At 44.7% G+C, this 23,625-nt stretch overlaps 1 protein-coding gene across 2 annotated transcripts in view; it reads left to right on the top strand.

Moving 5' to 3' along the window:
* The window catches only part of LUZP2 (leucine zipper protein 2), a 538,553-nt gene that overhangs the window by 239,019 nt on the left and 275,909 nt on the right, over positions 1 to 23,625 (top strand). The gene's annotated exons all lie outside the window — the stretch shown is intronic.

Consider the following 23,625-nt stretch of genomic DNA (forward strand, 5'->3'; position numbering starts at 1 on the left):
AATAGTGTGTCAGGTGCAGCAAGGCACCGTGCTCTAAGCATGGCAAGCGCAGCGAGCCAAGCAAGACGATGCAGAACACTAAGACGGTGTCATTGTCTTATTATGTCAACAAAGACAAAAATCATAAAAAAACTTATGGCAACCTTATTCCATGTTGACCTTTTGACCATGTTGACTCAATGCATGTCAATATTTTTCATGTTTTGACCTTTTGTCTGCCGACCATTACTGGTTGACCTAGTGACTGTCAATCTAGACACTGTCAATCATTCATTCACTCTATAACCCACTTCAGGTAGGAAGTATCCGGCTAAGAGAGACAATCCAGCTCCTGTCATTTTAAAGACTGGAGTATAGAGTATGTTCTACTAAGTTTGGAGAGAGGCAAAGTGAATGGAGATAATGTACCAGGTAATAGGTTCTTAAGTGCCATGGCTGTGTTTGAAATAGGACAGTTGAAAGCTGGTTGGTTTGAACTTTATCTCTGACCACTTTATCTATCTCTCCAAGTCTTAATACATAGACCCCTGTTCTAGTTAAATAACAGTGAAAAGCTGATTGGTTGCTTTGGGGAAGTTCTCCACTCTGTCTCTACCCAAAGTTTGTTACATTTACCCTTTGGCCTTGTTCTTACCTCCTCTCCAAGGTGTAGTCCTGATACTTGCAGGTCCCTACTGGGCTCCAGACACTTTTTTCACTGCTGTGGTGGAGGATCCTGCACCCTGTAGACCTAATAGGCAGCTAACTATATGTATGTTGTGTATTGTTGTGAGTGAGTCCATACACTGGGCCACATTTATTTCTTAACCTAGTTAAGTATCCAAAACACATAATATTATTGAATGTTGTTAACATAATTATTAGGAACAAGAACCTCAGCAATGCAACAGTGATGGCTGTTATGTTAATTTACACCGGACAGGACATTATTAAAGGCATGGTCATTGTTTCCATCCATGTTCTTTCCTGGTTCCCCAAGTCAAAACTTCCTCTACATTATTTCATGAAATGAGCAATCAGTGAGTTCTCCGTGCATCCATACACTAACAAGGGTGTGACAACTATGGACCCAGGTCTCTTAAGAACACGGATGGCCATGTACACTAACACACTGTACAGTGCAAGATACCTAATCACAAATGTTAGATTTTTTTTTGTTTATGTTTTTTTTTTGTTTTTTGTTTATGTGCACCGTAAAAGGGACAAATTGCTGCACGAAAGCCCCATGATTTCCCTACAGATCCGATTTTCAGACCTGCGCAGGATGTATACTAAGCATGTGCAGAACTCTCTGCAAAAATGATCACAGTGCCCCCTACAGTGCAACATGGGTATTATTCTGTGTAGTTTTAGGAAAGAGGCGGCGAAAGAAACAGCACCAAGTTGCCACCAGATGTGCAAAAATATCAGCACCCCTGATTAATACGAGGGTTACTCATGGCCGATGTTCACACAGAGTGATCAGAGGCTGCATCTTCGACCAAGCAGCGGATTCCAGAAGCCAGCAGGAGGAATCTACTTACAGAAGACACTTCCTATGGCATTAGCATATTTCAGCACAGCTGCTTCATATAAAGATGCTGAATCAGAATCTCTGAATTAGGCCCTATTCTCAGTTACTGCCTAAAGCAGAGGTTGGTAAATAAATTATTTTAAGGGGCATAAAAGAAGATACATTTGGTTGTATTATTTTCCATTTTAAACAAGCTCTTCTCTGTCATATTGTACAATGTGAGGCCTCATTATACAACAACTCTTCCAGTTTTACATTTCGATACATACGGCTTCTACACATATGTCATGTCGAGCCATCACAAGCGGGGATGTAAACAGAGAAATAATAAAAATACGCAAGAGATAGCGCTCCGGTAAATCCTAGTTATATCTTCCATCACTGTAGCATCTCAGCACACGTTCACACAAACAACAGCTAATGGTCTGTTTTTCTACAGTTCTGCCATTTGCATAAATGTGTGATTAACCCAATGCCCTTCTGGTTTAATGATTTTCTTTGGTAAAACTTGTATAATATCAATGTTTTACAAAACGTCCAGCATTGGTAGAAATACATTTGCATCCAATAGAAGAAAAAAAAATCTGCTTTAAGTAACAATTGTTTTTTTTTAAATTGTCTCTTACACACTACTAAAGTACTAAAGTTCCCCGAAGAAAGCAATGCCGCATGGTCCTATATCTGCTAATGTAAGTTTATAAAATAGAATTCGGGTTTGCTTAACGCTAACCCTGATCGCAGCCTAGCTCTACAAACCATCTGCTGACATTTACGTTATTGACATTATGTCATGCCACCATTCTGTCAATGTTGACATTTCCACCAAGTCAGCATTGTGGTGTTTACATTTTGCACCGTATATGTTTTTAGGACATATAATAAATTGATATACTACTGGAAGCTAAATTAATTCTAGGTGCAGGTTTTTAATCACCCCAATCATCTCAAGCCAACTGAGCCTGGATGTTTTCCAGGAAAATGATTTGTCTCAAATAATTTCTAGCGATATTCAAGAATGAAGGATGTTTCGCCCTTATATTGGCTGATACGCTCCAATAACTATAAATACTTCATCTGAGCTATAGAAATAAAGTCTTCAGCTGGGTCCACAACCTCCATAGAGGGAGAATAGAATAGGTGGCGAGCCTATATTCCGGGTATTTTGGAGAAACGGCTGTCGGAATCCCGACTTTGCTGGCTGTCGTGAGTTATACCATCCCCGCTAACAATATGCAATGGAATTCTCCCCTGTAGTTTGCCGCATGTACACACATGGATAGTCTAGTCACTTAAACGAATACAAAATACACAAATGTGTTATGACTCTGTTTTCTAATGCACTCCATTGTTTCTTTAGATGAAACGCGCAAAGTTGAAATGCTTTGTATGTGTTTTATGTTCCAGCTATCAGGCCTCAAGCTTCCTTAACAGAGAATTTTATTTATAATCTTCTTCTTTCCCTTGCAAAATAAACTCCTATTGAAAGGATGTTACATAATTCTCTTTTAAATAAGTTCCTTTGCTGTGTACTGCAAACTAATCCTATATTGTGGAGATAAGCTACATTTTCAAAACCGTTCCACAAAGTATTTGTGCCTTTGACAGCTAAATTTTACATATTTTGTTGCCAAAATATTGTTGGTTCCCAGTTCTACCCCTAGAAAAATCGCACAGCGCAAGAAAGTGACTGTAGCCTTTCCAGATCTACTCAGAAACTATAAATTCTTTGAAATATGTATTTACAATGTAGTGCAATAAAAAAAGAGCACAGAACATAGGCCAGTTATGGACAATAAAATGCATTTTCCAACAGTTTATCGCCATCCATGTGCCAAATAGCTGATATTGGATAGACTGGTGCTGGCGTATCATTCCTGCATCATTGTACTTCAACCGAGTCAATTCCTTCAATAAAGATAGGAACCGGAATGCACTGAAGAGGAAATACTGTAGGTGCTTGTGGTACAGGGCTATATTATTAGGATGACAAATATGTCAACATTACATGAGTGCCGTATAATGGCATGCAGTGATCATTACATTATTAGGCAAGACTCAACAGTCAAGTTTTAAGTTATTTCTAAGTATCAAGTTAGAAGAAAAACAAGCTTTGCTTGCCACAGGTTCACTTCTCCCTCTGTGGGGGTCGTGGACCCCCACAAGGGAAAATAGCCCCTGTTAGGCAGGATCCTGACTGTCAGGCATTTAAACAGTCAGGATTCTGAAGTCAGAGTACTGACTTTGGAATCCCGACTGTCAGGGAGTCATCCAGCACCCATTTCAGGAAAGAAGGCGGTAAAAACAACAGTGAAAGCCTCTAATATAAAATAATGTATTCATATTCATATTTAGCACAGGGTTGCCAACTTTGGCGCTGCCCTATCCAGGAGATAGGGGGCAGGGCCAGTGGTGGGGATATCCAAAGGACCATGTGAGGGGCATGGCCATTGCGGTTGTATGATCGTGTCCTCGCCTCTCGCGGTGTAATGGTGGTATTGCAGGTATTGCACAGCAGGGAGCTTGTTCACAATGATGCGGCCCACATCATCTCGTCGCTGCTGACACCCAAGGGGTTGCAGGCGGCTGCCACCATTTCAGTGGACTTGTCCACCTTTCCAGGGGGAACTGATATTAAGGAGCTTCCCAGCCATTCCGGGAGGAATGGTGACCCTGATTAAGCCCAGCCCAATCTGACAATCGTTCCGTAGATGTATAGTATGGCCACCTTAAAGCTGGCCATACATCTACAGATCGATTGTCAGATTGGGCTGGTTGGAACAAAATCCTGGTAATGGGCGAGAGCAAATGACAATTGACCATTTGCTTTGAAATGCTGGAAAACTGCCAAAAGCTGTCATTCAGTTTTTACCAGATTTTTGTTTCAACCAGGCCAATCTGACAATCGATCTGTAGATTTATGGCCAGCTTAATGCAAAGAATTAGCTAACAAACGTTTTGCACCAAGGATACAGGATACAGACAGCAATGGGTAAGTTGAAGCCTAAGACTGAATTTAAGTTTTGGGACCATTGTAAGCCCCAAGGTTGGGCTGACCACTTTAAGAAACTTTGATTGATGATTAGCTTTCTTGGATTTATTAGGGGTTGTCATATTGCAACATTTAGGACCTTATTCAGGTCCATTCACAGTGGCCGTTCGTTCGACCGATGTTTGGCGTATGCACATGAGCAGCCACATTTCTGTGCCCACGGCGAACTCCCAACATTGTACAGTAGGTGGTTGTGAGGGGGGGTGGGCGGCTGGCCCATGGGTATTCGCCCATGGGAATGCCCATGGTAATCACCCGGTGACCTGAACGCCGGGGGCAGGTGGCTAACATCACCGGATGTCAGCTTATGTAAAACATCCATTGGCATGCAGGGTGAATTAACCCGGCGTGCGAAGGGGGGGCAGGTGCACCAACATTCGCAGGGCGGGTTCTGGTTGACTCACAAGGGTAAATCAACCAGGCAAGTTTCACCATCGGCATTGAAAGAGACACAACAATGCAAATGTGGTTGAGCGGTAGAATTTCTCATCACATTACAGTAGGTGGTAATTGACATGTTTCATCCAAGAAATGGTTTCTGTAGAATGAATTAGTAATGGAATTTTATCTATAACCAAACTTCATCTTGAGCAACACATTTACAATTTGTAAAGGCCTGAAATAAATGGACCTAAATATGTTTTCAGATCTGCTGTGTACTTAACCTCAATATAAAACAAATTAGATTTAACATTCTTTATAATAAATCTGTTACTGTCTCAAAAACATAGTGTATAGTAATTCATAATTTTGAAATAAAAACCAAAGAACCATTATTTTGAGCTATTTTATATTTGTATACATTGTTGTCTTTATTTCTTGAGTGCAAGAGAATTTTTTTATTTATTACGTATGTGACATTATAGGCCGCCAGCCTACCCGCCGAATGCTAGCATGCAAGGGGATGTGTACTAGAACATGAGTCCATGAGAACACACCCCCTTGCATGCAGCTGAAGGGGACAGAACTCATTCGATGGTCGCTGATCGTCAAATGATTTCTCTCCCCTTTAGAAACAAAAGTCAGTAAAAACTGACTTTTTTTTCATATGGAGATGGCCAAAAAGTGGGCGGGTGCTGATGTCACGTGACATTTGAAATCATCGATGGTTTATGGCCGATGTCGAATAGTTTTGCCATCGATGGGGGAGAACCAGATGGTTTCCTACCATCGATATAAAGCTTAAACGAATAGTTTCGGTTTTGCTTTTTCCCTACAGTGCCGGGACACGGAGCATAGCCACACCCACGAAGCCCCGCCCCCGAATTTTGATTGGCCCACAGGCCACTCAATCAGAGAAAATGGATGGCCATCGATATGCATCACAATCTGACAAACAAGAAAACCCCAGAAGTTCTCATTTATAAGATGTAGCTAGACAAACAAATGTACCAGAAAATGACTGTTACTAAACGATCCCTCCATCAGACCTTCTTTATCTTCTTTATGTAAGGAAAAAAAATGTTTTAGCGAAATGATAGCAATTGAAAGAAGCGTTTTTATTATACTGTAGGAGCTTTATGACTTCTATTTGTAAAGTTATTATTTTGCTTTGACCCAAAAGGCTCCACATTGTAAGTACAGTATGTAGGATTCAAGGACCTGATTTATTCTTACAATGAACAATCGAAAGGAAACATTAAATTGAATATCCGATACTCAGAGATTTCTGCTCATCTTTAAATATTTGTCTAATGGAAGCAAAAACTGTATTTCACATAGGTAACACTGCTGGTACAATACATGTTATAGATTTCTATGGAAAAAGTAGAAACATCTCAAGCAAAAGTAAATATTTTCAAATCGGATTCTATTTTTTGATCCATTGCAGGAAGCTATATTTTGTAGCTTGTACAGTAGCATACACACTGTACATTTTTTTTGACCAATTTGGTTGAAAGACATTTCCATTGAACCCAGTGTGCTGGATGAAAGATGTTGATGAAAGGTATTGACGACAGATGAAAGACGAAAGATCTAGCTAGTTAAAAGATATCCAAATTGAGCTGCATGCACAGTTGACGAACAATCTTGATGAACAACTGGCGGGTATGCGCATCATCATTCGTCGTTCGTCTGTCGCCAATATCTTTGATCAACATCTTTCGTCCAGGACACTGGGTTCAATGGAAATGTCTTTCAAACAAATTGGTCAAAGAAATTGAACAGAAAAACTACCCACATGGGTCTGAAAAATTAAATTATACTGCGTTATTGGTTTTTTTTTTTTATGTTTATCATGCAGCTTTAAGCGATGGTTTTCTATCAAATGCTTTCAGGCAAAAAGAAAAATTGTTTCCAAATTCTCCAGACATATTTTTATCATTCATTTCAGTTGTTATATGCCAGTCAGTTGGTCTAAGCTTCAATGTTTGATGAGGTCTAAAGGAACAGAAGGAAAATGTAGTAAGATGGATAGAATACTTTTATGAGACAGTAGTAATGCTGGGATGCCTACGGTTGATTGGCGGCAATTGAGGAATATTTACGTTCCACCTGCTAGTGTCTAATCCCATTCCGTGGAAACTGCCAACTACAGATAAAGCCCCTCTCATTCATTCCCAGCTCCCGCCAGAATGTCCCGGCTGGTGAGCGCTGGCTGAGAGGGACTCCATCAGACTGGGACGCGCAAGTGTCTCACACGCACCTGTGTCCCAGTCACTCAGTGGCTGGGCGGTGGAAACCCTGCCCATCTGTGCTTCAGGGAGACGGGAAGGGTTAGGGGGGGTGCGGGGAGACGGTGGGGACCGGCGACGGCGGCATGGGAGGCGGTATACGGGGAGGTGGCAGATGGCAGCAGGAAGTTCTGTCTGAATGGGGCCTGTGCATGCCCCCTGATGAATGGCGGGGCCTGGAGGCTGGCAAGGGCCGGCGATTTTATTGCCAGCCCTCGCTACAATGATGGGTGCTAAACCTCCACAGCCTCCTTGCTAGTGCCTAACCCTTATCCCCGAAAAACTGCCCTCTAAACCTAACCCCCAGGCCTGCAGCCTATACCCCCTCCCCCAAGCCTAACCCTCTCGCTTCCCACTTCTTACATTCATGGTAATTGGCTCACCACCCACAATTACCCTTTTGAAAACACAAAATTCGTAAAATCTGTAAACATTTATGGGTGTGTTCTAAAGCAAACATGGGAAGGGAGTAAAGTTTCTCTGTAATGAATCTGTTCCTGTAGCCCGCTGCTCTTAAGTGTAAAGATTGCTCCTAAATATGAATAACATAATAGGCATCCACCGTAATGACATTCACTCATAAAGAATTACAGACCCCATGCAGCCACAGCATCAAGCCACAATGTACACAGTATTCAGATATCTACACAATGTCCAATTAGTTTCAGACTGGGGTATGAAGGACCCACCAGGATGCAGTGGTAGGGGCCCATATGTAAGGGCATGCTACATTGGCCCAATGTCAACAGCATTTAGTCTGCTATGGATGGGAATACGAGTGCTTGATCAGTACACAAGAACAGATAGAACAGAGAGCATCATTTGCACTGCAAAATCAAACTCGTGTTGCAGTGTAAATGATTGCCGCTTTAAAAAAACAGGAGATTTCTTACCAAATCTCTCACTTTCTGATTCTCTCACCCTATCAGATTTTACCCTACGGGTGACATTCTATGGGATGCGATTTTGCTTTTTTTGCGGTAATTAGACCACAAAATGGCGATATCGCATTTTTCATTGAAATCGCAAATTTAATGTGATGCGCTAAGGGACTGAAATCGCATATTATATGCGTTAAGGTATGCTGATAAAAATTGCGAGATTAATTCGCATTTTTATCGCATCCAGATGTTTTCGTATAGAAAAGTATACAAGTCGCTTATTTAATGCAATGCGCATTTGCACATCGCATTTTTTAGGTGCCTAATTCTCGCACTTATTTCAGACCAGGGTCTGTTTGGCGAATTAGGCAGAACCCTGCACAGATCGCAATGTTCTGTGCAGGGTTCTGCTGTAAAAAATAAAATAAAGGGTTAAAATAAAAAAAAAACGAGCGCGGGGTCCCCCGCCAGAGTATAACCAGCCCCGGGCTCACTGAGCCGGTGCTGGTGACATAAAATCAGGGTCCCCGACAAATAGGGGTCCCCTTGATTTCATGAAACCAGCACCAGGCTCAAGGTCCGGCGCTGGTTCCAAAAATACGGGGGACAAAGTGACTAGGGGTCCCCCGTATTTTAAGAACCAGCACCGGACACAACCAGCCAGCAGGGTAATGCCACAGCCGGGGGAAACTTATTATATAAGCTCCCGCGGCCAAAGCATTAACCCCCTGGCTGGTCAGCATGGGCAGGGGTCCTGGGGAAGTGGGGACCCCCCCAATGAAGGGGTCCCCCCCCTCCAGGACTTACCAGCCATGCTGATAGTCCGGGGCTGTCCCCGATGCCCCTGGGCGGTGGGCATCGGGCTGATGGCTTGTGTAAAAAAAGAAGTAAAACTATTGTTTTATACTGGCGAACTATGAGTCCCAGCAAGCCTACCCCGCATGCTGGGACTTGGAGAACCACAAGTCCCAGCATGCGGGCATTAAAGGGCCCGCTGGCACTTGTAGTTCAGCAGTACAAAAAATAGTTAACAAAATCACACTGACACACTGTAAAATAAAAGTTTAATACATACAAAACACACACACACTGATACTTACCTACCTTGAGCCCGTAGGTCGATCCCTGGGTCCTGGGTCCGGGCTCCGGGGCTCCAGGGCAGAAGAGTCCGGTTCCGGGGCCTTGATCCTGGTTCCGGGGCTGGTCCTGGGGTTCCGGGGCTCCTGGGCTGCAGAATCCGGGGTCCGGGATCCGAGGTAGTCCCCAGGGGTACCTAAGGAAGCAAATCCAACTCACCTGGTCCCCGGCGACGACCTCGGAATCCTCTCCGGTGACAGCGCTGCTCCAACTGGTATCCGGCTCGCAGGACTTTGACAGGCGCTGAGATGTTTCCTCCTCGGCGTCTCTGCACAGAATGATTTCTTGGCCAATCAGGAGCCGAGAAAGTCGGCTCCTGATTGGCCAGAAATCATTCTAACTAGAGACGCCAAGGAGGAAACATCTCTGCTCTAGATGCGCTGAGATGTTACTTCCTCGGCGTCTGTATTCAGAATGATTTCTGGCCAATCAGGAGCCGACTTTCTCGGCTCCTGATTGGCCAAGAAATCATTCTGTGCAGAGACGCCGAGGAGGAAACATCTCAGCGCCTGTCAAAGTCCTGCGAGCCGGATACCAGATTGGAGCAGCGCTGTCACCGGAGAGGATTCCGAGGTCGTCGCCGGGGACCAGGTGAGTTGGATTTGCTTCCTTAGGTACCCCTGGGGACTACCTCTAATCCCGGACCCCGGATTCTGCAGCCCAGGAGCCCCGGAACCCCAGGACCAGCCCCGGAACCAGGACCAAGGCCCCGGAACCGGACTCTTCTGCCCTGGAGCCCCGGAGCCCGGACCCAGGACCCAGGGACCGACCTACGGGCTCAAGGTAGGTAAGTATCAGTGTGTGTGTGTTTTGTATGTATTAAACTTTTATTTTACAGTGTGTCAGTGTGATTTTGTTAACTATTTTTTGTACTGCTGAACTACAAGTGCCAGCGGCCCTTTAATGCCCTGCATGCTGGGACTTGTGGTTCTCCAAGTCCCAGCATGCGGGTAGGCTTGCTGGGACTCATAGTTCGCCAGTATAAAACAATAGTTTTACTTCTTTTTTTACACAAGCCATCAGCCCGATGCCCACCGCCCAGGGGCATCGGGGACAGCCCCGGACTATCAGCATGGGCTGGTAAGTCCTGGAGGGGGGGGACCCCTTCATTGGGGGGGTCCCCACTTCCCCAGGACCCCTGCCCATGCTGACCAGCCAGGGGGTTAATGCTTTGGCCGCGGGAGCTTATATAATAAGTTTCCCCCGGCTGTGGCATTACCCTGCTGGCTGGTTGTGTCCGGTGCTGGTTCTTAAAATACGGGGGACCCCTAGTCACTTTGTCCCCCGTATTTTGGGAACCAGCGCCGGACCTTGAGCCTGGTGCTGGTTTCATGAAATCAAGGGGACCCCTATTTGTCGGGGACCCTGATTTTATGTCACCAGCACCGGCTTAGTAAGCCCGGGGCTAATTATACTCGGGCGGGGGACCCCGCGCTCGTTTTTTTTTTTAAACTTTGCGCTGTCCTGCAAATGTGCGATTTTCAGACATGAAAATCGCACATTTTCAGGACTAAATACAGCGCACCACTTCGCCGCAAATCGCCCCTCTTCGCACTTTTCAGCCTCCAATGCGCATCACATTAAATAATCGAATTTTGGCTGAAAAGTGCGATTTTGAAAAAGGCGATTTGCGGCGATGTTGTGCGCGAATAAAACATGCGCATTTAGCGCATCCCATAGAATCTCACCCTATATGTCCAATATAAGATAAGTATTACAGGTCATAATGATGAAAGAAAAGGTTTACTTGCCAATTTTCACACCTATTTTGACAAATCCACATGGCACTTGAAGGGTTAAATTTAGACCCCACCCCCCACCTTGCTCCTGATATTCAACAATATATTATAGGTTAAATAAAGAACATACAAGCTATTTACATAATTGCTACTTTTAATATGTATCAAATTGTAGCACCTAGCAACGGTGTAATAGTTGATAACATCAACATAACATATTGAGACTGCATGTTTGTATGAAGATAGAGGAAAACTAATTTGACTTAATCCCACTAAATAGATTCCAAAGGCTAAATGTTGAGATCTTGCCAATATAATTACAGTATATTATGCGTAATTCACCAAGTGATAAATACTGTAGAAGCCAACTCAATAAATTCTGCTGCTACGGAATACATTGTATACAGTATATACACTAGCGAAGTTTTCATAACATGCGTCTACATTATTAAGACATGTTACTATTGAGATTGATACATGCCTGAACACATTTGAGACCACAGCATATCAACTCAGTCTGACATAATATAAACTGGTTTAAATTTGATATTTTATCATTTATAAATGGAATTTATTTACAATGTAAATTATCTCCCTTCCAGGCAGTGTTATAACATCAGCGGCGTAAGTTTGTCTCAGTTGCTCAGAGGCAAGATGTACAGATGGAGTGCCTCTTATGTAGGGTACACACCAGGACGACCACCGTCGTTCACGACCGATAGACGACCATGGAACGATTTCCCTTGGACTTCCCGGGAGCTCCCAGGCAGTCCCCAGCAAACGATTAGCAAAAATTGTGTTTTTTTGCGGAACGATCTAGATCCGATCCCGATGCGCCCGCGATGGTCGTTAAGACGGTCGGATCGCTGGTTTTTGTTTTTTTGCAAGAACACATGCGACCGTCGTCAGATGGGCCTTTGAAATTTGAATGACGGGGCTGGACTAGCAGAGGGGGGAGGACTAGCAGAGGGGGATAGGAATAGCAGCAGCCATTTTAAACCAGTGTATTTCTGCTTTGTTACTAGTGAGGCTTGGTTTATACCTGCTGAACGCTGGACATAGCTATTTACACATTACTTTGTTTTGCCTGCCATTACAAAGTGTCTTTTAACCCTGCACTATGGAGAATGCAGTGATGGGTAGTCACCAGCAACAGTACCTGCTCTATTATGCAGTTTTGAAGCTCAGGCGTCAGAGAGCCCAGCGCAGGAGAGAAAGATCATGCTGGACAAAGCAGTGGCTACTTCAGCGTCAGACTCGTTCGCACATGCCACTGCTCAGGGACATCAGGGAGAATAACCCAGACGATTTTCGTAACTTCTTGAGGATGGATGATGCCACATTCCAGGAATTGCTGCGTCTGGTGACTCCCCACATCGAGAAGCAGGATACCAAGTATCGCATGGCTATCCCTGCTGAGGAACGGCTGGTGGTGACCCTGAGGTTTCTGGCGACAGGACGGTCTCTTGCTGACCTAAAGTTTGGATCCCTCATCTCCCCGCAAGCTTTGGGCCTCATCATCCCGGAGACCTGCAAAGCCATTGTGAAGGTGCTGCAGTACCAGTATTGCAAGGTAAGATGAAATATACACTGTACACTTTATTGTGCAAACAAAATATTTTTATTTATAATTTAGGCCTAGGACAGAAACAGGTTTTTTAGGCCTTGTGTCAACACAAATATATTATAATACCATATATAAAAGATATTGTACAAAAACACACACTATATATAAAGATTTAAGTATGTATGACCCAGTTTAAACTTTCCCACTAAGTACGGGCTACTGTGTGGCAGAGGATGTCTGCCGCAGATAAGTAAAGGCTGCGGCCCACATAGCGCATGGCGCAGATGCAATGGTCCCGGCCCCATTGATGTGCGCCATACGCCATGTGAGCAGTGGCCATCACATACCTGCAGCTGAGACCATGTCTGCCGCACAGTACCCCATACTATTGGCAAAGACAAAAGGGTAATAAATGGAGTTTGCTATCCAGATTGAGGAGAATCCTGTTCTCCCTCTGGTAATGCAGGTACAGGTAGCAGCATATAAAAAGAAAAAAAAGACACTCTGGTAACTTCTGAAACAGGCCCTTACAACAGTAGGGATAAGGTACTGTGTGGCAGAGGATGTCTGCTGCAGATATGTAAAGGCTGCGGCCCACATGGCGCATGGCGCAGATGCAATGGTCCCGGCCCCATTGATGTGCGCCATACGCCATGTGAGCAGTGGCCATCACATACCTGCAGCTGAGACCATGTCTGCCGCACAGTACCCCATACTATTGGCAAAGACAAAAGGGCAATAAATGGAGTTTGCTATCCAGATTGAGGAGAATTCTGTTCTCCCTCTGGTAATGCAGGTACAGGTAGCAGCATATAAATAAACAAAAAAAACACACTCTGGTAACTTCTGGAACATGCCCTTACAACAGTAGGGATAGGTACTGTGCGGCAGAGGATGTCTGCTGCAGATATGTAAAGGCTGCGGCCCACATGGCGCATGGCGCAGATGCAATGGTCCCGGCCCCATTGATGTGCGCCATACGCCATGTGAGCAGTGGCCATCACATACCTGCAGCTGAGACCATGTCTGCCGCACAGTACCCCATACTATTGGCAAAGACAAAAGGACAATAAATGGAGTTTGCTATCCAGATTGAGGAGAATCCTGTTCTCCCTCTGGTAATGCAGGTACAGGTAGCAGCATATAAATAAACAAAAATACACACTGTGGCCCTTGTGTGGCAGAGGATGTCTGCTGCAGATATGTAAAGGCTGCGGCCCACATGGCGCATGGCGCAGATGCAATGGTCCCGGCCCCATTGATGTGCGCCATACGCCATGTGAGCAGTGGCCATCACATACCTGCAGCTGAGACCATGTCGATGGTAAATGATAAAGTAGCCTATTTTTTAAGACAGATCCTCAAAAACAGGACACTCTGGATCTTCTATCAGTAAAGAACTGTAGAATTGACGGTACTGGGGGGGTTGAGAAGGCTGTGTAGGTGTTGACTGGGTATGTGTTGGAATTGTGCTCGACTGGCCTGCTACGGTGGCAGGCGGAGTAGGCACTGGTGATTCTAATGACAGTGGTGTGTCTGGTGCACTACCAATGCCAACTATTTTAGTGCCACTGTTGAGATACCCTAAACTGCCATTATACACCAACTCCATGCATAACTTTTCAAAAGTAAGTTGCTGGTTAGGAGCCATGTTGCGAACACACTCTGCCACATAAGTGAAGTAGTTGTCATGTTTGTCCGGGTTTCTTTGCAGGACTTGATGTGCCCGCATCATAAATTCTTCATGTGCCGCTGCTTCTCCTTTTTTTCCTTTGCCACGCATTTTTTTGGCACGGGGGAGTGGTGGAGTGGGTTCCAGGGTGGGTGGCGGAGTGCGTGCCGGAGTAGGAACTTCGTTCGATGTGCATGCATTCTCAGATAGGACAGATAGGTCTGGGGTTGCAGGTGGGTAGTCACCAAGCTGTAAAAAAATTGAACATGTTTACTAATCAATTCTATTTACTTCTAATTTCAGTTCCCTACCAGCGTGAATGAATGGAAAGTCATCGCAGAGGAGTTTGAACAGCGATGGAACTTCCCAAATTGCGGTGGAGCCATTGATGGCAAACATGTCCGCATAGCCCAGCCTATCAATAGTGGTTCCTACTATTTTAATTACAAGGGCTATTTTAGCATTGTACTAATGGCTGTTGTTAATGCGAACTATGAGTTTATCTTCCTGGATGTAGGAAGGAATGGCCGTGCATCGGATGGTGGCACTTTCAAGGACACAAAGTTCTACGAAAGGCTCATAGCGAACACCCTTCACTTGCCGTCTGTCCAGGAAACTAAACAGGGGCTTAACTTTGTTTTTGTGGCTGACGAGGCTTTTGGCCTGCACGAGCATGTCATGAAGCCATATGCGCAAAGGGGGTTGAACCATGACAAAAGGATCTTTAACTACAGGCTATCCAGGGCACGGCGTGTTGTGGAAAATGCTTTTGGCATCCTGGCAAGCCGGTTTCGCATTTTCCACACTGCCATTAACCTGAGGGTGGACAAAATTGACTGGGTTGTCACGGCGTGCTGTGTCCTGCACAATTTGCTCCGCAGAAAAGCCACACAGCAAAGGGCTACAGGCACAGCACTCCAAGAAGACCAAGAACTGCCAGAGGAGGTAGTGCAGATATCCTCCTTGCAAACCCCAACACAACGCTACACAGGGAGTGCACGAGCCAAACAGGTGAGGGAAGAGTACATGGCCTACTTTAATGGGGAGGGCGCTGTGGATTGGCAGGAGGAATCAATTAGATAGCCAAAAAAATAGACTCACCGATGCAGACTGCGAATTCTCCTCCTCCTCCTGCGCCGTGACTTCTTGGTTTTCATGTTCTACCATAAGGACTACTCCTGTCCTCATCGACTCCTGGCTGAGGGTGAATGTCAACCGGTCATAGTACCAGAGCGATGTTTGATACATCTCGTCGACTCCAGCACCAGACTTCTTTGCAGCCTCCATCTTCTTGTGTTCCTTTAAGAACACCGTGCGCATATTCTGGATGCGTTTCCTCACCCATTCAACATTGGCCTCTGGATGAAATGGAAGACTGTAGCGTGCCAACTCCTCCAAGGCTTGGTTTCTTTTCATTTTGTTTGAATACTCCTTGGATTTGGTTCTCCACAGGCATTCGTGTGTACGATATTTTTCAATAAACCCTTCCAAAAACTCTTGTTCCTTTGCGTTGGACATTGGGACTGTAAAAAGATAAAACCATTTTAGTTGTTTGTTTTGTTTCATATTTAAATTTTTATAGTTATAGTTATACCCATGTTTTGTTTCATATTTAAATTTTTATAGTTACACCAGTTACCTAGTTCTTATGTTTTAAGTATTTAAAATGTTAATAAACTTTTATGAAAACCACTATACATTTTATTGTGCAGATTGCTATTCACACACACAGGTGAATGGGGCCTAGCAGAGAGGAGTGCATGGAATACTGCAATGGTGGACAATGGTTTATGTATATATATCTATATATACACAAACACACACACACAGGTGAATGGGGCCTAGCAGAGAGGAGTGCATGGAATACTGCAATGGTGGACAATGGTTTATGTATATATATCTATATATACACAAACACACACACACAGGTGAATGGGGCCTAGCAGAGAGGAGTGCATGGAATACTGCAATGGTGGACAATGGTTTATGTATATATATCTATATATACACAAACACACACACACAGGTGAATGGGGCCTAGCAGAGAGGAGTGCATGGAATACTGCAATGGTGGACAATGGTTTATGTATATATATCTATATATACACAAACACACACACACAGGTGAATGGGGCCTAGCAGAGAGGAGTGCATGTAATACTGCAATGGTGGACAATGGTTTATGTATATATATCTATATATACACAAACACACACACACAGGTGAATGGGGCCTAGCAGAGAGGAGTGCATGGAATACTGCAATGGTGGACAATGGTTTATGTATATATATCTATATATACACAAACACACACACACAGGTGAATGGGGCCTAGCAGAGAGGAGTGCATGGAATACTGCAATGGTGGACAATGGTTTATGTATATATATCTATATATACACAAACACACACACACAGGTGAATGGGGCCTAGCAGAGAGGAGTGCTTGGAATACTGCAATGGTGGCCATTGGTTATATGTATACACACACACATGGGGCCCACCCAAAAAAACAAAAGTGACATGGTCGGGTGCACGGTTGCCAAACCAGTGCTTTATACACACTATATACATTGGTGGCAACAGTGGGCATGCATAGAAGAGCATTGGGAGTGCAAACATACCAGGTTGTTGTTCTGGGAGATGAGACAAGAAGGAGAGTCCAACTGCTGCGCCAGCGCTGTTTGCTATGTGGAAAAACATGGCGCCGGGGGAGTGTTTAGGAAATGCCACTCAAATAGGCTGGATCAAACGACGGACGCACCGACGGACGGACGACGGAGGCGGCAAAAAACACTCACGATCTGCATACGATTGACGGTCGGTCGGCCTGGGATTGACGGATCCTACCTGCAGCACGTAGGACCAAAGATGCGACCAAACGAGCGGCGTGAACGCGCATTGGATCGGAATCGGATCAAATAAATGGCAAAAACACACGATAGTACACACAATCTGCATACAACCGGTCGGAATCGGATCTAAATTGACAGAATCGTGCCCTAGTCGTCCTGGTGTGTACCTAGCATTAGCCAGTACCGGGGTTCTACAGAATGCCCCCTCTGGTGATAGCCGGCGGAAAGGCACTTCATCTAAATGGGAGGGCGAGCTTCTCTCACGCACGCGTGCCCCAGTTTACAGGCTGCGGGGGGACGCGAACCCTGCCCGTCTCTGCTTCAGGGAGACGGGCAGGGTTGGAGGAGGGGGGGACGGGGAGGCAGCAGCGATTAACAGGGACTGGTGGGGAAGCGGTGGGTGAGCTCTGTTGGAAGGGGACCCCCAAGGGTTTTGTGTGTGCGCGTCCCCTTCCAGCGGTTGGAGAACCGACTGCCAGACCCCCGGTGAATGAGCGGCGCTACATCTGTATATTGCCCCCGCACACACACACACACCCAGAGTGAATTTCCTGTCAATTAGGCCATGCCCCCTTTCATCAGTCGCACCACCGGTGTAGTGGAGGTGGGGTGTCATTCTATAGTGCGCATTTGCTGTCACCACAGCCCGGTGAAGCATCTGGAGAGGAGCCCTCTGCAAGCTCCTACGCTGTGTCCACTTCAGGTTCTGGGAAGAGGGCCAGGTAAAGCCTTCTGGGGACAGGGGACACTTTAGAGAGGGTGATCCTCCCCCTCCTGTCATCACTGCACCACTGGCTGTAACAGATGCAGAAATAGATGTCAGGATGTGCTGTCAACAGGTCACTCATTTAGAAATAATAATAATAATAATAATAATAATAATAATAATAATAATAATAATAATAATAATAATAATAATAGTTGTATTGTGCAGAAGGATATACTGCAGATTATCTAACAATCATTAAAAATGCAAACAGAGATAAATAACACAAGGCAGCATTCATTGGGCCAGATGCACTAAGCTTCCAAAGTGATAAAATGGAGAGTGATAAACAACCAACCAATCAGCTCCTGCCTGACATTTTTAAAACACATATGGAAAAGAGTATATCCAAGAGAGGATATACAGAGGTCTCCCTGGGTGGGGCACAAGCCTTTTTCAAACACAGTCTGTGACAAGGCAGGTAGAAGCTGATTGGCTGGCTGTTTATCACTCTCCATTTTATCACTTTTGAAGCTTAGTGCATCTATGTCATTGTTTTTAATGCCATGGTTTTATTGTAATGGATGTTGGGTGTATGTATGTATGTATGGGATGCAGTTAAAATCCCGGCGGTCGGGATCCCGGCGTTCAGAATCCCGACGCCGGAATCCCGACCGCCGAAATCCCGACACATTCTCCCTCCTGGGGTGTCCACGACACCCCTGGAGGGAGAATAAATTAGTGTGCCGAGCATAGCGAGGCACCGGGCCCGTTGCGTGGCGAGCGCAGCGATCCACGTCCCCCCCTTGTCGGGATTTTGGTTGTCGGGATTCCGGCGTCGGGATTCTGAACGCCGGGATCCCGACCGCTGGGATTCAGTACTGAATCCATATGTATGTATGTATGTATGTATGCATGTATGTATGTATTTATGTATGCATGCATGCATGTATGTATGTATGTATGTATGTATGTATGTATGTTTGTATGCATGTATGTATGTATGTATGTATGTATGTATGTATGTATGTATGCATGCATGCATGCATGTATGTATGTATGTATGTATGTATGTATGCATGTATGTATGTATATATGTATGCATGTATGTATGTATATATGTATGTATGTATGTATGTATGTATGTATGCATGCATGTATGTATATCTATATGTACTATATTTATATGTATATTTATTTGTATAGTATAGTATGTACTGTATTTATATTTTCTTGAACACATGCATAGATGAGCACATTTTAGACCTATTGTGCAATATACAGATCATTATATTTGACTTACCCCAAAACATATAATTGTATGCTGTGTGTTAAGGCCCATACACACTGGGAAACTTTGAGCTGAAAGTTGCTCAAAACAGCAGGTTGGAGTGGCTTTAAGCCCAAATCCGCCCAGTGTGTATGGACTGGCAATGAGCGGCTCCCGCAACATCAGCGGGAAAGCAATTAATCTGCTGGTTATGCAACGCTGCCCCCCCCCCCCCCCCCCCTCCGTCAGCGCCGGGCAGGGGGAAAGCCGCTCAGTGTGTATGCACTGAGCGGCTTTCCCTGCAGCAATGAACACTATCATCGCTGTCCATACACGCTCGGCATAGTCGCCCAGTGTGTATGGACCTTTATATATTTTAATGGATAAAAATAGTGCATGCAAGTCTTGCATTAAAATAGTGCAAGTTCTCATTCAGAATATAGCCGGACATGACAAAGTCTTCTGGATACCACCAATATTGATATAAAAGTTTATTATACCTATTGAGCATTATATCAGATAACCATGGCCCTTATTCTGGTTGGTGCGGCCGGAGCCGCATATGCGGCTCCAACGCACCAGGCGAATCCCCGCCTTCCATACGGATCGCCACGGCCGTCCGTACGCGGATATGTGGCGATCCGCATGAAATTGGACGGGGATACGCCTCCTCCATGGTGGGAGCAGCCCCTGCATTCGATGGTCGCCGAACATCGAATGCAGGGCCGCACGCTCCACCAGGTCCCGCAACACAAGACCACACGGACACTTGTCCGTGTGAAATCTTGTATAGGGGCGGGCAGCTGACATCCGGCGATGTCAGATGCCCGCCCCGTACCCACGCGTCACGGCCTCATTACCATGCATACGCCCCGCGTTTGCATGGGAACGCCCATGAAACGCTGGGCGTATGCATAGGGTAATGAGGATAAGTAGACCCTCACGCCCCTCTACGCCCCCTGTGCGGCGTATAGAGAATCCTTGCGGCGAAATCGCCTGCACATGCGCAGAGTGACCTCTGCACATGCGCAGAAGATAAACATCGGCGGCCCGTACGCAAGCGGGAATTTCCGCACCAACCAGAATAAGGGCCCATGTGCACACACACAGAAAATAAGATAGACGCACACACAATTGTTTTCTTTACTTTTGAGACTCTTGACACTAACATTGGAGACCTTAAGCCAAACGTAATAGCCTCTGGGTTACAGAAATTAAGAATTCTGTGCTCCGGCAACGTAAATGTGAGATAAAAAAGGTCATTTATTTATTTCTTTTTTTATGTCTAAGCCAAGTTGGTTTTGCTTTTAAAGAAATTGCCACTTTTAAATCTTGCAGTTAGATCGTTGAACATTCTGAACTTTTGTCAATCTTATGGGCATTTACATTTGGCCCATGATTCCTGATATAGAGATCGTTAATGGAACTGCGGTCTGGCATTCTTTTACTCTGGTATACTAGTGAATTTGTCTTTCTAACTTTTCGTCTACTATATTTACATTGTTCAAATATTGCCCATACTGCTAATTTCATCACAATTTATGATATTCATACTTTGTTTATGTTGAGTTCTACTTTTAGCATTTAGGGGTTAATGTAATAGCGCCCAAGTTGCCTGATGTGCGGGACTTTGGGTGGCAATGCCGGTATTTTTGAAAGGAATGGCAGGATGCCGGCAATCAGAAATCCAATGCCAGAATCCAGACACTGGTCAAGAGACTGGCCTCAAAACTCAGATCATGCTCACAATGTTGGTGCCAGAATGTGGAATTGGAACTGTTGGCATTACCTGAATGTATGTATGCTGGGGCTGGTTGGGGTTAGGCCAAGGACTAGGGGGGCTTGGGGGGGGGGGGGGATTTAAACAGTACAGAGGGCATTAGGTTTAGACTGTGGGGTTAGGATTAGGGTTAGGCACTAAGAAGGAAGGATTAGACACTAAGGGGGAAATTTACTAAGACAGGGGTTCTATTTCACAGGGGATGTTGCTACGGGCAACCAATCAGATAATATCCATTATCTTCTAGAAGGTGCTAATTAAATAAAAAGTCGATTCTGATTGGTTGCCCATAGCAACATATTAAATAAAACTCGCATCTTAGTAAATTTCCCCCTAAGTGTGTACGTTTAGGGATAGGCACTAAAGAGGGTAAGATTTGGCTACATGGAAAATGATGTTCATTTAATGGAAGAACTGATACAAAAATAGTTACATGTCCAGAAGTTTTTTGGTTTTATGTCTCTACGTATATTGGTCCCTAAATACAGTAGTTCTATAAAGATCATTTAGAAAATCTATAATTCATCCCCATATTTGGTTTTATCATCTTTTATTTTCAATCAGCAATGTTACCTTCTTGAATCTCCGAAGATCTCATAGATCCTGAATACTACTTGAAAATAAACTTGTAGGAATGTTCTGTGAGCCCACGCTGTTTTATGAGCCGGGTTTCCAGGATATATTGTATGTATTTTTTAACAACACAATTTGTACAAATGTGTTAAATAGAGTGTGGTTCAGTGTTACATTGATTTCCTCTGAGGTTCTCTCATTTCAATTATTAGTTTTTAATAGAGGTGTTTAAATATTGTTTTTGATGTTCTGTGTCCTTTCCCCCTTCCTAGCAACCTGTTGCACATGCTGTAGAAAATATTGCAGAATATGAGGGGAATAAGTGCCCATGGATGTGCCCATTGTAATATGTTTTCTGTGCAATGGTCATGCTGGCTTACCTATAAGCGTATGAGTTACCTATAAGCGCATGAGTTACTTGCAAGCGCATGAGTTACTGGCAAGCGCATGAGTTACCTATAAGCGCTTGAGTTACTGGCAAGCGCATGAGTTACTGGCAAGCGCATGAGTTACTGGCAAGCGCATGAGTTACCTATAAGAGCACGAGTTACCTATAAGCGCATGAGTTACTGGCAAGCGCATGAGTTACCTATAAGAGCACGAGTTACCTATAAGCGCCTGAGTTACTGGCAAGCGCATGAGTTACCTATAAGCGCATGAGTTACCTATAAGTGCATGAGTTACTGGCAAGCGCATGAGTTACTGGCAAGCGCATGAGTTGATGGCAAGTGCATGAGTTACCTATAAGCGCATGAGTTAACTATAAGTGCATGAGTTACTGGCAAGGGCATGAGTTACTGGCAAGCGCATGAGTTACCTATAAGCGCATGAGTTACTGGCAAGCGCATGAGTTACCTATAAGTGCATGAGTTAATGGCAAGCGCATGAGTTAATGGCAAGCGCATGAGTTACTGGCAAGCGCATGAGTTACCTATCAGTGCATGAGTTACTGGCTAGCGCATGAGTTAATGGCAAGCGCATGAGTTACCTATAAGCGCATGAGTTACCTATAAGTGCATGAGTTACTGGCAAGGGCATGAGTTACTGGCAAGCGCATGAGTTACCTATAAGCGCATGAGTTACCTATAAGCGCATGAGTTACCTATAAGCGCAAGAGTTACTGGCAAGGGCATGAGTTACTGGCAAGCGCATGAGTTACCTATAAGTGCATGAGTTACTGGCAAGGGCATGAGTTACTGGCAAGCGCATGAGTTACCTATAAGCGCATGAGTTACTGGCAAGGGCATGAGTTACTGGCAAGCGCATGAGTTACCTATAAGCGCAAGAGTTACTGGCATTTAGCTCCATTGTCTTCCTTTGAGTTATTGCACCACTTTGACATTTTGGAGGGCCCACTGCATATTGTGATTTGTAGTTCTGCTTTGTAAGAAGTTGTAAACTGAAAAAGTCCAAGTTACAGATATGGATCTTGCTAATATTAAACTTTGCCTAGTTTCTGTAAAAGCCCTGCTTAATCCACGGTTCATTTACGCGTGATGATCAGCTTACTTTATTTCAAGTACTTTTATTATGCACCTTGCCATCTGAAGCAAATGGGCATATTTGCTCCCTACTGTGTGCTAGGTGCATGTTATGTGTGCACATTGAGCACCACTGACCGTGTCTGATAACACCACTTTTCATAATGCTTAGACAATTATTCACCTTTTTCACAGAGAAAAGGTTTTTTAATGAGTCCATAAAGTGCGTAATCTGGTAAAGTGGTGAAAAAATTGCACAGTAAAAAACCAAAGAGGTCGCAGACTCATGTACTGTAGTTTCATCGTTACATAGTAGTTGAGGTTGAAACAATACTTTAGTCCATCAAGTTAAATATAACTCTATGATCCAGTGTAATGACCAGGATGAGGTTACTTTCTATACATTCAGCTCCAGCGCTCGAAGAATGTCCCCGCTAAAGAGCACTTACTGAGAGGGACTCCATCTAACGGATGCGCGAGTGTCTCACACGCGGGGATCGGGTTAGTGAGGGGGGTGTGGGGGAGGTGGCAGCAACCGACAGGGACCAGCGGTGAGGCGGCTGGGAACAGCTGGAAGCTCCATCGGAACGTGTCGCGTGAGTGTCTCGTGCCCCCTTGCGGCGGCTGGTGGCCGATCGCGGTGGATGGCAGCCCCAGCATGAATGACAGGATCTCCATCTGTATGTTATAAACTGGAATCCCTGATGACCCAAAATGGCTGATCAAT

The sequence above is a fragment of the Crinia signifera genome, chromosome 11, assembly GCF_055691185.1.
Source record: "Crinia signifera chromosome 11, ASM5569118v1, whole genome shotgun sequence".
NCBI lineage: Eukaryota > Metazoa > Chordata > Amphibia > Anura > Myobatrachidae > Crinia > Crinia signifera.